At 35.7% G+C, this 12,254-nt stretch overlaps 1 protein-coding gene across 4 annotated transcripts in view; it reads left to right on the plus strand.

Moving 5' to 3' along the window:
• Positions 1–12,254, plus strand: part of MGAT4C (MGAT4 family member C) — a 426,992-nt gene that overhangs the window by 304,761 nt on the left and 109,977 nt on the right. The window contains exon 1 of one of the 4 annotated variants that reach the window (XM_052774725.1): positions 6,371–6,455. The exons of the other annotated variants lie outside the window; for them this stretch is intronic. The gene's annotated coding sequence lies outside the window, so the exon portion shown is untranslated. Of the gene's footprint in view, positions 1–6,370; positions 6,456–12,254 lie in introns of those variants that run through there. 4 annotated transcript variants of the gene reach the window in all.

Consider the following 12,254-nt stretch of genomic DNA (forward strand, 5'->3'; position numbering starts at 1 on the left):
CCTAACTGTGATAAGAAATTTGATTATCATTAAGCTTTGATTCCTACAATGAAAACATGCTAAACTGAAGCTCGTTCCAAGGAAAGGCTGTAGGAAGATTTGTGCATTCACCCTCATTATCTACAGCAGACTCAGTTCAGCATTGTGCTTAGTGAGCATGAACTTGAATTTTATTATGCAGTTACTGTCTTTGCCTGCATGAGATGGTGCAGGCAAGCTTTCTGTAGTTAGCTATTTAAACTCCATTTGTGGTCGCTGTGGCTTTCAGACACTACTCCTTCTCTTCTTCCTTCTGCTGCTGAGCTGTCTCCTCCTTGATTTTCCCTTCAAAGGAGAAACAGACTGAGTGGAAAGCCCACGTTTTTCTCACTTGGGATGCTCAAATGTGGGGATGAACCACAGAAAGTTCTTCAGGTCAGGGATAAATGTAGTGGAAAACTCCTCATATGGTGACTGGGAGAAGAGGTGACAAGTAATGAAACACTCTACATGAACAGGAAGGTTTGATCATCAAGAGGACAAGGGGAGACAGGGGTGGAGACCATTGCAGAAAGCTAAGATAAGGAGAGAAGCTGACATGTTAGAGTGTATTTGCAGGTTAGATTCTGCAAATCTTCACTCATGTGATTCCTGGGAAGACTTAATGAAGGTAAATATTAGAGAAACTTCAGATTTTCAACGTAGAAGTGTGACTGCAAGAAGAGACCTTTGCATATAGGAATGAATTCATTATTCATGAATACATAGAATGTATATATTTAGAGATTAATTAAAAAAATGTGCAGCAGTGAATGACCTATTCAAAGCAATTATTTAAGTCCTGATGATTTCAATTAAGTAAAAATTAAGTAAAAAGTAGCTTTTGTTCAGGATAACATGCTCATATGGTTGTACTGTTTATTGATCACTTCAACATGTATTGAAATACTCAAATATTTGAAACACATTTAGAAAGCTCTGTTTCAAAGAAAAAAGAATTTTCTTTCTGCTTCTACTGAATTTGAAGTTTATGGGTGGTTCTGGAGGTTTCTGTGTTCTTTTATGGGTTAAAAAATGGCTAGTGCTACTCTATTATGTGACTAATGCAGAGTGTTCTGCTGGAATACATAAATTTTTAGCTGAGTTACCGAGCTGGAGAGCTTTTAAGGGTTCTAAATCCAATCATTTTGAAGTAAGAAATATAATCCTTTCCCCCCCCAGATTAGATGCTGAAAGAAGCATCAGGCAAACCCTGTTCCCTGTTGCTGCTTACCTACTCTTTCAGAGGTGACATTGACATGACTCAGCTGAGCAATCATATCTTTCTCATCTTCCTTTTGTATGTTAAGGCTCAGGTATCCTTGACCAGAGGCTTTTCCTTTTCTAGATCCTCATCACTTGTTTCTAAAGCCTTTACCTTTTTAGAGGCACTCTAACAAATGAGCTATTAGGTTATGGGAAGTACCTTTTTCATCCATTTTGTGTTTTTCAGTGAAAATGCCTGTAATCTCTGCTTTAACCTCGATATTGTCTGATTACAGTAAGTCTGCTTTAAAGGATCAGATACGTGAACTTGATCACACTCACCTAATCCCTATAGGAGCCCAGTCTGTTAATTGTGCTCAGGCTACATTAGTCATGTTTAATCCTTAAACATATTCCATTACAGTTCCTGAGCCCATTCTGTCTCAGATATTTGTGCGCTGGGCTTGTTTTAAAATAGGAGGAGTATGCCTTATGGGCTGAGTCATCCAGGTGCATAGGTGGAATTTAAGAACACATCTGCAAATCATGATAGGTTTCTTAATCTAGGCAATTCTGAGTATCTGAGGAGGTTTGTGACCAAAACTTGTGGCATGAAGTGATTTTATGAGTATATGCTTCTTAGAAGGAGATGGTCAGAGTAACCATAATTCTTTGGTGCCTCATCTAAACTGGGATTTAAGTTGTCTGAACACAACCACATTTTTATTTTCTGAAATATTACAGGATCTGTAATTACTAGTAAGTAACTGTCTGATTCTGTCTTTCTCTCTTTCTTGCAATTCTAAAGCAAAACTGTGTTAAATTTGGATTACATCAAGATTACTACTGTTTCTGTTAATCTGGTAGAACTGAGAATCTTGCCATGCTTAGACTGTTATCCTGCCCTACCAGTCCCCACTATGAACTTACTCATTTTGTTTTCTATCTCAGTAACTTACTCAGAAATAATTTGAGCTTAGTATATGTAGTGGAATATGCATAAGGATTACAATTTTCTCTTGTGTATGTTCTTAGATAACTTATTTTTTGCTGGTTTGCTTCTGAGATATATTATGTAGGATGCATAATGTATAAGCTCCTTTAGAAACATATTCACTCTTTCTTCCTGTGAATGCAAACTTCTGGTTTATGGTCTATTTTGCCACTAACAATGCATATGAATGGCTATTTGTTATAAAGCTATTTGTAGTTCTCATTTTGCATACCTTGCAGTGTTAAATGGTCATGTTGGTTGAACATAATAATAATATTCATGATTATAATTTAGGTAATATATGACTGCTGCCATAATCAGACAGCCATCCTAATCCTTAAGTGTGAAAACCTATATCATTTTTCCTGCAAATTAAAGCCATTTATATTAAGCAAGGTTATTTTCTATTCAGAAAATTGAAGACTATTTCATATAGCAGGTAATTCTTCAAGCTAACAACATTTTTCATAAGTAATTAATATGATGGACTTTTGTGTTTGCACTGTACCTAGCAGTTAACACAATAGGACCTCAATCTTGATAGGGACATAGGCTGTGACAGCAGTATAAATATTTAATCATGTTAATTAAGTGTAAAAGGAGGGAGTCAAGAGTAAACTCATTGTGTAAGGAGTCTGTAAGATTGGCTGAAGCAGGACTCAGCTGAAAATATATCAAAGAGCTTTAAAACTTGAAGTTAAGAAATAAAAATAGAAATAGCTATTTGAGGTCAATGTTATACTTTCACATACTTAAATTTAAGTAATGTCCCTCCAGTATAGTGAGGTATTAAACAGTTACAACTGTTTAATATAGTAGGCAGCTCATTAAAACAGTCCTAGTTCTGTAATATTTCACAGTAGGGAAGAATGTTGGTAAAATGTGACATCAAAAAGGACTGCTGAGAGACTGAAAGAAAGAGGAAAGGGAATATAACAGGAATTGAAAAGTAGGCTATTAACAAGAAGATGCAGTCAGTTCATTTACAGGAAAATAAGTATGTCTTATAAATAAATCTAAAGGTTTCTTATAAATGTGCAATGGTAAAAGAAGTATTAGAGAAAAAGTAATAAATAAAGTAGATTAAATTAATGGCAAAGAACTGTTAAGGGACTTCTACGATAATTTTTACCTTCACAGTTCAGAAAAGAAGTTTGAATATTTCACAAAAAGGAAAATCTTCATTTTGAGGGTTTTTGGAGGGTGGTGGTGAATGGGAATATTATGGGTACCCTTGGACAAGGAATACTAGGGCATCTCAAATGGCACTCTACAGCTATGTTTAGGCAAAATAATGAGCCTTTATTCAATAAGCTGACGAAGTTATTCAGCTGAACAGACACCAGGTGCCTACCGCAGTTTGAGCAGATTCTCTGCAAGGGTGCATTGCTTTTACTAACAGTACAAGTCAGTTGGGTGTCCGAGGATGCCTGAGATGTCCTGGACTATCTCTGGCCAGCTGGCCTTTACCTGCCAGTCCAGAGGAACACATAAGAGTCATTTATCCTATCTGCCAGCCTTTTGCAGAGCTCTCAAATACCTTAAGATATCTCAAAAGGCACTAGCTGCCTCTATTTAGGAGGTATATGAAGCCATAGATCACCTCTGACTGTAAGGACTGCCTACAAAAGAGCTGACATATACACAGTAAATCTACACTGAGATACTAATCTTGAACTGCATCTCACTCCAGGTACCTAGACACCTACCTTTGAGCTCGTTAGTTGGAAAACAAGTCCTTTGCCTAACCATGACAGCACAGAAGCACATGAGATGCCCCAGGCTATCTGGGACAGGCCTGACAGATTGGATGCTGAGCCTGTGGTCTTCTGGAAGGGGATGAGGTAGGGTACTTCAGAGGACCTCCATGGCATTGGTCATCTGGGGGGGGCCAGCATATCGAACATCTGAACTCCCTTTATAGCTAAGTGAGAGCAATAGGCACTGCTTGAGAGTGATTTATCAGATTCTTGTGCAGATATTTGAAACAGTCCAGATGTGCCATCTTCTCCAAGAACACTAAAGCAAGTCTGGAGAGCTAGGTCCAATATAAATATCTACACTGAGAAGGTTGGTGAAATGATTCTCAATCCTTGTTGTGGAAAACTTATTTTCAGAATGCCCACTTCATTTCCACTCCAGTGGAGTGAACGCTGGCTGTAGGACAGCACACAAAGGGAGCAACATTGCAGGGTATTAAAATGGCAGAAAACATTTCATATAGTACAAAAGCAAATTACTTGTATGGCTGTTCTTTTAAACCTTCACAGTGGTCTAGAAGAAATGCGTAACAGTGTAATGAACTCTGCAAATGTTACTTCATTAGGAGGAACAACCAGTTTCAGAACTGATTTGAAACCTCCTATCTTTGACACTAAAGTGATATGAAATAATTATACTCAAGAGGCAAGCTAAAGGTAATTCATAGCAACTTTCTGTTGTAAAAGCTTAGCTTGTTAAATTTGCAAAAGAAGAAGTGACAGGACACCAAATTTGTGACTGGGAAGATTTTTTTCACTTTTCATACTCACTTTTGATGCAAATAGGGGATTTCTCTGACAGTTTCCCAACCTGCACTGATAAGAATAGTCAGCATTTTAAATTGCATGCTGAATCATCTTTCAAGCCAATGAAATGTGATGCGGCAATTTCAGTTTCATACCAGATGACCTAGTCAGAATGAAAGAATAAAATTTCAATCAGTTGAAAGAAACTTCATTGAAAGAGTTTTCAGACAAATAAAGAATTGTGTTAAATTTAAACTACTTCATCATATATTAATAATTTCAAAAATATGTTGTTCAGGGCAAAAGGATAGAGAGATTTCTGTCTTGAAATATCTGTAAGCTTAAAGAATACCTATATGGGCACCAGCTCTTAGGTTGTGGATTGAAACAAATGTTCTAAATATCAGGAAAAAATACTGAGGAAAGGGTTGTCTTTAGTTGAAGACTAACCCCCAAAGGAACGGTTTATATATACGTACATATATGTGTGTATATATTCAAAGGAAAATATAGTGGAGAATGATATTCCCATTTAAGAGGGAGATTGAAGAACTTGTATACATTTCTAATGGAAATAATTTAATGTGTTAATGTCAGCTTTGGGGCAATAATGTTCTAAACAGTGGTTGGGGTATTTAAAGCAGTATTTTAATAACATCGGAAGCTCTGAAATATATACCTAATTTCTAGTTTAGGTTATGAATTTAAGCAAGTCTTTTATTATTATTCTTATATCATAAATGCTTTTTTCATTTGTTAAAAAATAATTTTCAAATTAAATTAATATTAGTCTTATTCTCAATCTCCTAAATCTTTTAATATTTTTTATTTCTTGTTGCTCAGATTAACAATGTTCCGCAGAAATACAATGTATTGCATAATCTCAGACTGGGTCAAAAGTGCACATTAGTAATGGTGTATAATTGTCTTGTCACTTTTTACAGAAGCAGCACAACTCCACATCTGCTGTGTCCATTCATACTCAAAATATTCCTATAAACCCCCTTATTTTATGAGAGTCAACATTGCTCATATCCAGGCTCCAAATAAAGATTTCCGCACGGTAATGACTCCATTCAAACAGATAGCAATAAGTCATGTTTAGTGACCTTTACAATTTCCAATTACAAAGCTGTCCATTCTTGCAGTGTTTTCATTTACTTTTCTTATTCTTTGCTTCTGTTCATTTGTCAATCAATTAAAACTGCTGTTGTTTCAGGCAATAAATTAACTGTAATGTTTACCGTCCTCTTGGCACATATTCCTTTGCTGAGCAGAGACTATACATTTAAACTGACAGAGTCAAGCTCCCCCATGAGTTTAACTGAGATGCTATTAACAACTTACCTTCTCCATCCTGTTTCCTCTCAATCAAATCGAAACCAGCAGCTACATTTACAGTTCTTTAAACCTCTGTTTGAGCTGTACTCAATGACCAAGACTACTTCAATCAGCTCCTAGTCCACCCTTAGAAATGTAGCTATCCAAAAATGATCCCAACTTATAGAGCTTTTATTTCAGGCTTTTATATATTAAATGTTTGAGGCTTATTTTTGTGTGGGAAAGGGAGTGAAATGACAACTGAAGATCAATTTTCATCAGTTACGGTACCTGTAGTGCTAATCTGATCTTTCTGCTCTGTTGTAGAGTGTACTCCTTTCTTATGAGAGGAAGCACCAGCTGTGGGTCTGTGTGCATGGATTATCGGCTCTGCAAAATTCTGTGATCGTGTTAGTATCTCACTCCTTGCTAACATTCAGTTTTTCTTTTTCATGTTTCTATCACTGAATTTGGGTTCATATAGGGGATCAAAGGTTTGGCTAATTGTTTGTTGCAATAACCTAACAGCAATATAATCAAATCTCATACTTCACAATAGAAGATAATTAACAGCTAAGTTTAGGAGGGAGTGTCACCCACCGTTTGGTTAATTGACAAAGGTTATTCTTTGGCTCACTGATTGTATAATCATTATGGAATAAGTAGGAGAGGGTAATGGACAGCTCTGCCTATATTGATACATTATTTTGGCATTCAAGAACAGATCTTCAGCCATTACTTTAATTGCATTCACTTTAGAGGGACTATGTCACCCTCTAATTCTGAAAGACTAAATCACCTCAATTTTCTGATTATTTGATGCCTTACACTGTTTGGTTTTGTTTGTTTTCATATGTTTCAAGAAAGTCTTTCTAAATATTTCCTATGGAGGAAGATAATAACTTCTCTTCATTTGTAAATCTTCTGTGTCTTAAGTAAGTCGAGTGTTTTAGTCCACCCAACAGAATTTATGTAATAATGCATTTTCCTTTATAATGTCTTTTGCCTTTTTGTTTACTAGATCATGTAGTTTTATATAGATTTGAAAATGGTGACTTCAATTATCTAAAATGTGGTAATAACTCAAGTGAGGAAAGTCTAAAAAGAGAACATTGAATCATTGGGTTTTTATCTCCGTGCCTCTTTCTTAGTTTTTCTTTTTAATTCTTCTTTGCTTTCTTTAATGGTATTTTATCATGAAGCTGCCTTCCACATATGTTATTTTGCTTTTCTCATTCTGAAACTTCTTTTCCAAGTGGGTAGCCACTGGAAATGTGTTATTACTGTCGTTGTGTAGCTCTGTGTCTCAGTTTATAAAAAGAAGTAAGTTCCTTGAAAAGTAGTCACTCTGCCAATTCTTTTTTTTTTTTTCTGAAAGATGTGATAGTTCAATAGAGAATGAAATCTTTCCCTTTCCCTTCCCTTCCCCCCCCCACCCCTGCCCCTGCTCCTTCTATTCCCTTCCCTTCCTCTTTCCATGACTCTGAAAATATTATTTATTCCTAAATGTGGCAGCAAGCTGACATCATGCTGTAGACTTTCTTACATGGTCAAAATAAATTAATCTACAGCAGAACTGGACCTGGAATATAGATTGTTGTGTGTAGGCAGTTTCTGTACATAAATCCACGCATACAGCTAAAATATTCTTCAGATAGTTTACTTTTGTTAAGATGATGATCCTTTTTTATATGTTTGTGAATAAACTCACCTTTTAAAAGGTCATCTGTCCCCTAGAGTGATTAGAGTAATTTCCAAATTACTTATGTAGCAAGGATTTCCCACGTGTTTTGCCTTTCCCTGCAAACACAGTGAAGAGGTAATGTTTTCCATCCCTAGGGGTTTTAAAATCTGTGGTTAACAACTTCTTTTGTATTTTGCCCTTATGGCATCACAACATATCCAATTTTCACTCCCATTTTTCTCCCTCCAGAGAGTTATTGTTATGCTTGAGTGAATAGCATATACTCCAATCACTTCACATCATCATTTTACTAAATGGATTTAGTCCAGACGATGTATGTTTCTCTTCGGGAAGTCCTCCTACTTCATCTTTTGATGCAACAGAAAACTGAAACCATGTATCTGCTGTATTAGGAAATCTATAAATGTTTTAGAAGTGTGTGTATATAGAGATGCTTCAGATCATAAAAGAACAGAAATGTGTAGTCAGGTGTGACAGATGCCTCTTTCTCTGTTATCACAGTGTGCCAGGAAATTATTTCTGAATCACAGAGCCTCACTTTTGATCAAATTTCTACCAGTCAGATTTACTCTGTATTGTATATTAACCAAACTTTACTCCAGTATAGTTACAATGCTCCAAAGTGATATGGCTTCTCTAGCAAGATTATTCCACAGTCTTCCACTCTTGGTACTGTTTTTCTGAAACTCAGCTATATTTTCTGCCTTTAATTTACTGAAATGGAGATAACTGAACATTACCTTTGACTGCATCAATATTTAAAACCAAGCAGACAGCTTTATTCCAAGGTTTTGTGGTTACACAACAAGGCTGCTCATGGGATTCCAAAAAATTGTGGGAAGTGGTACTCAGAATGCACAGTGAGTACAGATGAAGGGTAATATTCTTTATTCCCAGTATTGTTTTATTCTTAATGGGAAAAAATCAAACTGTTCATCTTTATTTCAGTGGTCAACTTACCTCATGACAGAGGTCATACATACTCCATGCCACACAGGACTCTTCTGTAAGTGAATTTTAGGGACCAAAAGCTATAAATATCACCTTGTAATAATTCTGTGGCTTTAATTCCTGATTTGTTATAAAAGTACACTTAGTTTCTCATAGAGCATTCCAGGCACGTTTATTTTTTTTCCCTAGCAATGTGATTGAAAGGGAACATCACAATATATGTATCTACTGGGATTAACATTAGTGAAACAGATTTCCTGCCATTAAAATTATTCCCCAGCTAGTGAGGAGTAAGGAAATTTAGATGAGAATCTCTGGAGGAAAGCTTTGAGAAATAAATTGGAAAACAAATTCATTGTTTGCAGCAAAATTGCATGTGCACTTTAGCTGCTGGCATTTTACTTGCTCCTCAACTTGGAAGTGAAATACTTTACAATGGCATTTTTTTCTCTCTGATTCCTTTCGGGAAGATAATTTTCAGGTTGATAAGGAAAATGGGCTTTGGGAATCTGAATGGTAGACTGATAATACTTTTTAAAAATAAAAAAGGAGAGAAAATCAAGAGAGAAAAGCACAGAATATGGAACTTACTCCATTAAACTCCTGTCACTGTTGTTATTTTTCATTTTTAAGAAACAAAACAGATAAGGGAATTGCAAATAAAAATCATGGCTGCCACAGCATAGAAACGGATGTCTAACATCTAAATTCTCCTTGATGTCCCCATATTTCTGAGTCTGCATGAAAACTCAGTTTCTTAAGAGTTTTCAAAATATACCTCCAGGAGGACTTTATCTTTTCTTTTCTTTTGAATCATGAAAATAATAATAAAGCCCCTTGTATTCCACTTAAAAAAAACCCACAACCAAAACCCAAGCAAAACTAAACAGCTCAGTCCTGACCACCAAGGATGGCTAGTGCTTATCTAATTCTGATACTTTACTCAGACTATGAGTTTCAGGGGCTATTTGCATTTTATTTTTGCCGTGTTGCACAGGCATATCAAAATCTCATCAATTGGAAAAAAAAAAAAGAAATACACACCCATACGTACTGGAACCAGTCAGAATTACTGAAAATTAATCCAGTACTCAGATGATAAATTGAAATCTGCCAATGAGAAACTTTTGTACCTGCTCAGACTTCTATATAACAAAAGGCCAGGAATATTTTTTCAAGGATCTTCCTCATTTTCTTTTTGCTTCCAGTCATTTTCCAGCCCGTCTTATCTTTCAAGGTTATAGTTGTGCTCAAAGTTTCACATCAATTCAAAGCAGAAACAAGAACTACTACTTTTACCAGACAGGATGATTCCAAAGGCCAGCATATGGTTTAGATTAGAGAACTCGCAAGCTCTTCCAAGTGCCTGGGACCTGGTGCACTCTCTAATCACATCCCAGTTTTATACTGAAGTGAGATGCAAGCATGTACAAACTTCCTTCTTTTCCCTGTAACTATCTTGTATAAAAAAATGGATGTGAGTACCCACCCCAGGCAGAAGATCCACCTTGTTCCAAACAGGGTGAACTTTGGATGGTAGGTATAAGCATTGTATTTTTGGCCATTGGTACGCTCTGAAAAGAAATCACCTTATTGATTCTAACAGCTCTTCTGCAGCTGATTCAGAAGATACCATTGCATCTCACCCACTAAATTGCCTATCATTTCTTAGCCTTGATTAGTAATTTGCGGTGTTCAATACTTACTAATTCATCAGTATTTTCCAATTTGTCTGTTTTGAAGACAATCTTTGGATTATTATCTAGTATAAAATATCTTCACATGTGTCATGCTCATCATACTCTGGTTTACTGTGATATGCACAAGGTGACAGTGAAAGTAGATATATCACTTGCTTCCCAAGTATATACTAATCCTCCCCCCCCTTAATATTTAAGATTTCTGTGCAAAATAAGATTTTGTAAACTTACAGTAGAAATTCAATATCTGAAGGATAAAAGGGAAATTGGTGCATTTCACAAGTAGCTACCTGTCCTGCTGTCAAATATTAGTATCATGTACATTTTAATATGGTCAATATGAAAATAAGTCCACCTTTATGTCAGTGAATATAGAGCAAAACCTCGTCACTTGGCTCAAAAATCTCACATGTTTTGTAAATAGCTAGTATCAGAAATGTTACTTGTACTCTAGAGTCAAGATTTGCCATTACATGAGTACATGTGTCTGTGTATGGAAGATAGAGACTGGCTTATGTATGTCAGTTTTGTATGTATGTGTGCCATTAGGAAATATGTTTATTTCCTTCAAAACTTTTCACAAAGATTTCAAAGATTTGTACAACATGAGAGAATATGAGACAAAAAGTGAGTTACTGGAAGTTGTGAGGCACCCAGAGCAAAGAACTGTCTCATACTTGCCCTATGTTCTCTACATTTTCCCTGGACACTCACAGTAGGCCACTGGCAGAGGCAGGGTACTGGGCTAGACAAATCTAGTGAGATTTTTATTTATTTTATGAGATAATAATTAAACTGTTTCTAGAAAATAGCCCAGCAGCACATTATTTTTGCCCAAGGCAAGTATAGTAGTAAAAGTTTTCCAGGTGAGTTTCCCTGAAACTTTTATGCTGTGCCACTCCTTTTGTGAAGTCTGAAGAGAAAGCTGTATAGGAAGAAAAAAAGGGTTGGAAATTTGGGGAAGGGGAGGGAAGAGAAAATAAAATGAACACATTTAATACCTGTAAAGTTAAAAAAATATTTTTTATAAGTCATATAGGGGAAGAACCATATTGCTTAGCTTTTTTGAGTGGAAGAAACAGGGGAATAATTATTTTTTCAGAAAGAGAAAAAAGGCCCTTACATACATTTAATGGCAAATTCTACATACAAGGCTGAAAAGAAAGTGTGATTTCAATTAAAGCAGAACTCCTGGTGTGCTTCAGCAGTCTATACAAACCTATCCATCATGCAGCTTTTTTGTCAGGCTTCTGCTTGTCTATTTTTGATCCAGTTTTGACTGGTTTATATACCTCTGCTTAAGGCTACCGTCTCTATTACATTTCATGAACTAATGTGTTGCTTTTATTCAGTGATAAGAATAAATACACTCTCTCTTTCTTATGTTATTAGCATATTCTGGAAATATAATAAAGGAGATAACTGTTTAGAACAGCGTGAATCTCTTTCACAAAATGTAAATTATAAATCTCCATCCAATGGACTAATCACAATGCATTAAGCATCTTTTCTGATAAGCAGAAAAATTGCAGAGTGAGATTCAGATAGATACGATTAACAGAGTGTAGAAAAGTGGGGGGAAAAAAAGTATTTCTAAAAAGCTTCTAATCACAGGGTTTTAAAAAAAAACCTTTTTACAGAGGATTAATTGCACTGCAAAGTACACTTTCCTGATCATCAGAATAATTCTGTTTGTTACGTGTGTGGTCTGTTATTATCCTAAATAACAGGGTGTGGAAGCTATCAGAAAAGAGATGGTATATTTTATGATACTTCTGCATATAAACAGTTTATTATCCACATTTTGTGAGTGAATCTTAATAAAGAAAATATTTTGCAAAATTTTTATTGAT

Source organism: Harpia harpyja, chromosome 23, assembly GCF_026419915.1.
Source record: "Harpia harpyja isolate bHarHar1 chromosome 23, bHarHar1 primary haplotype, whole genome shotgun sequence".
Classification (NCBI taxonomy): Eukaryota; Metazoa; Chordata; class Aves; order Accipitriformes; family Accipitridae; genus Harpia; species Harpia harpyja.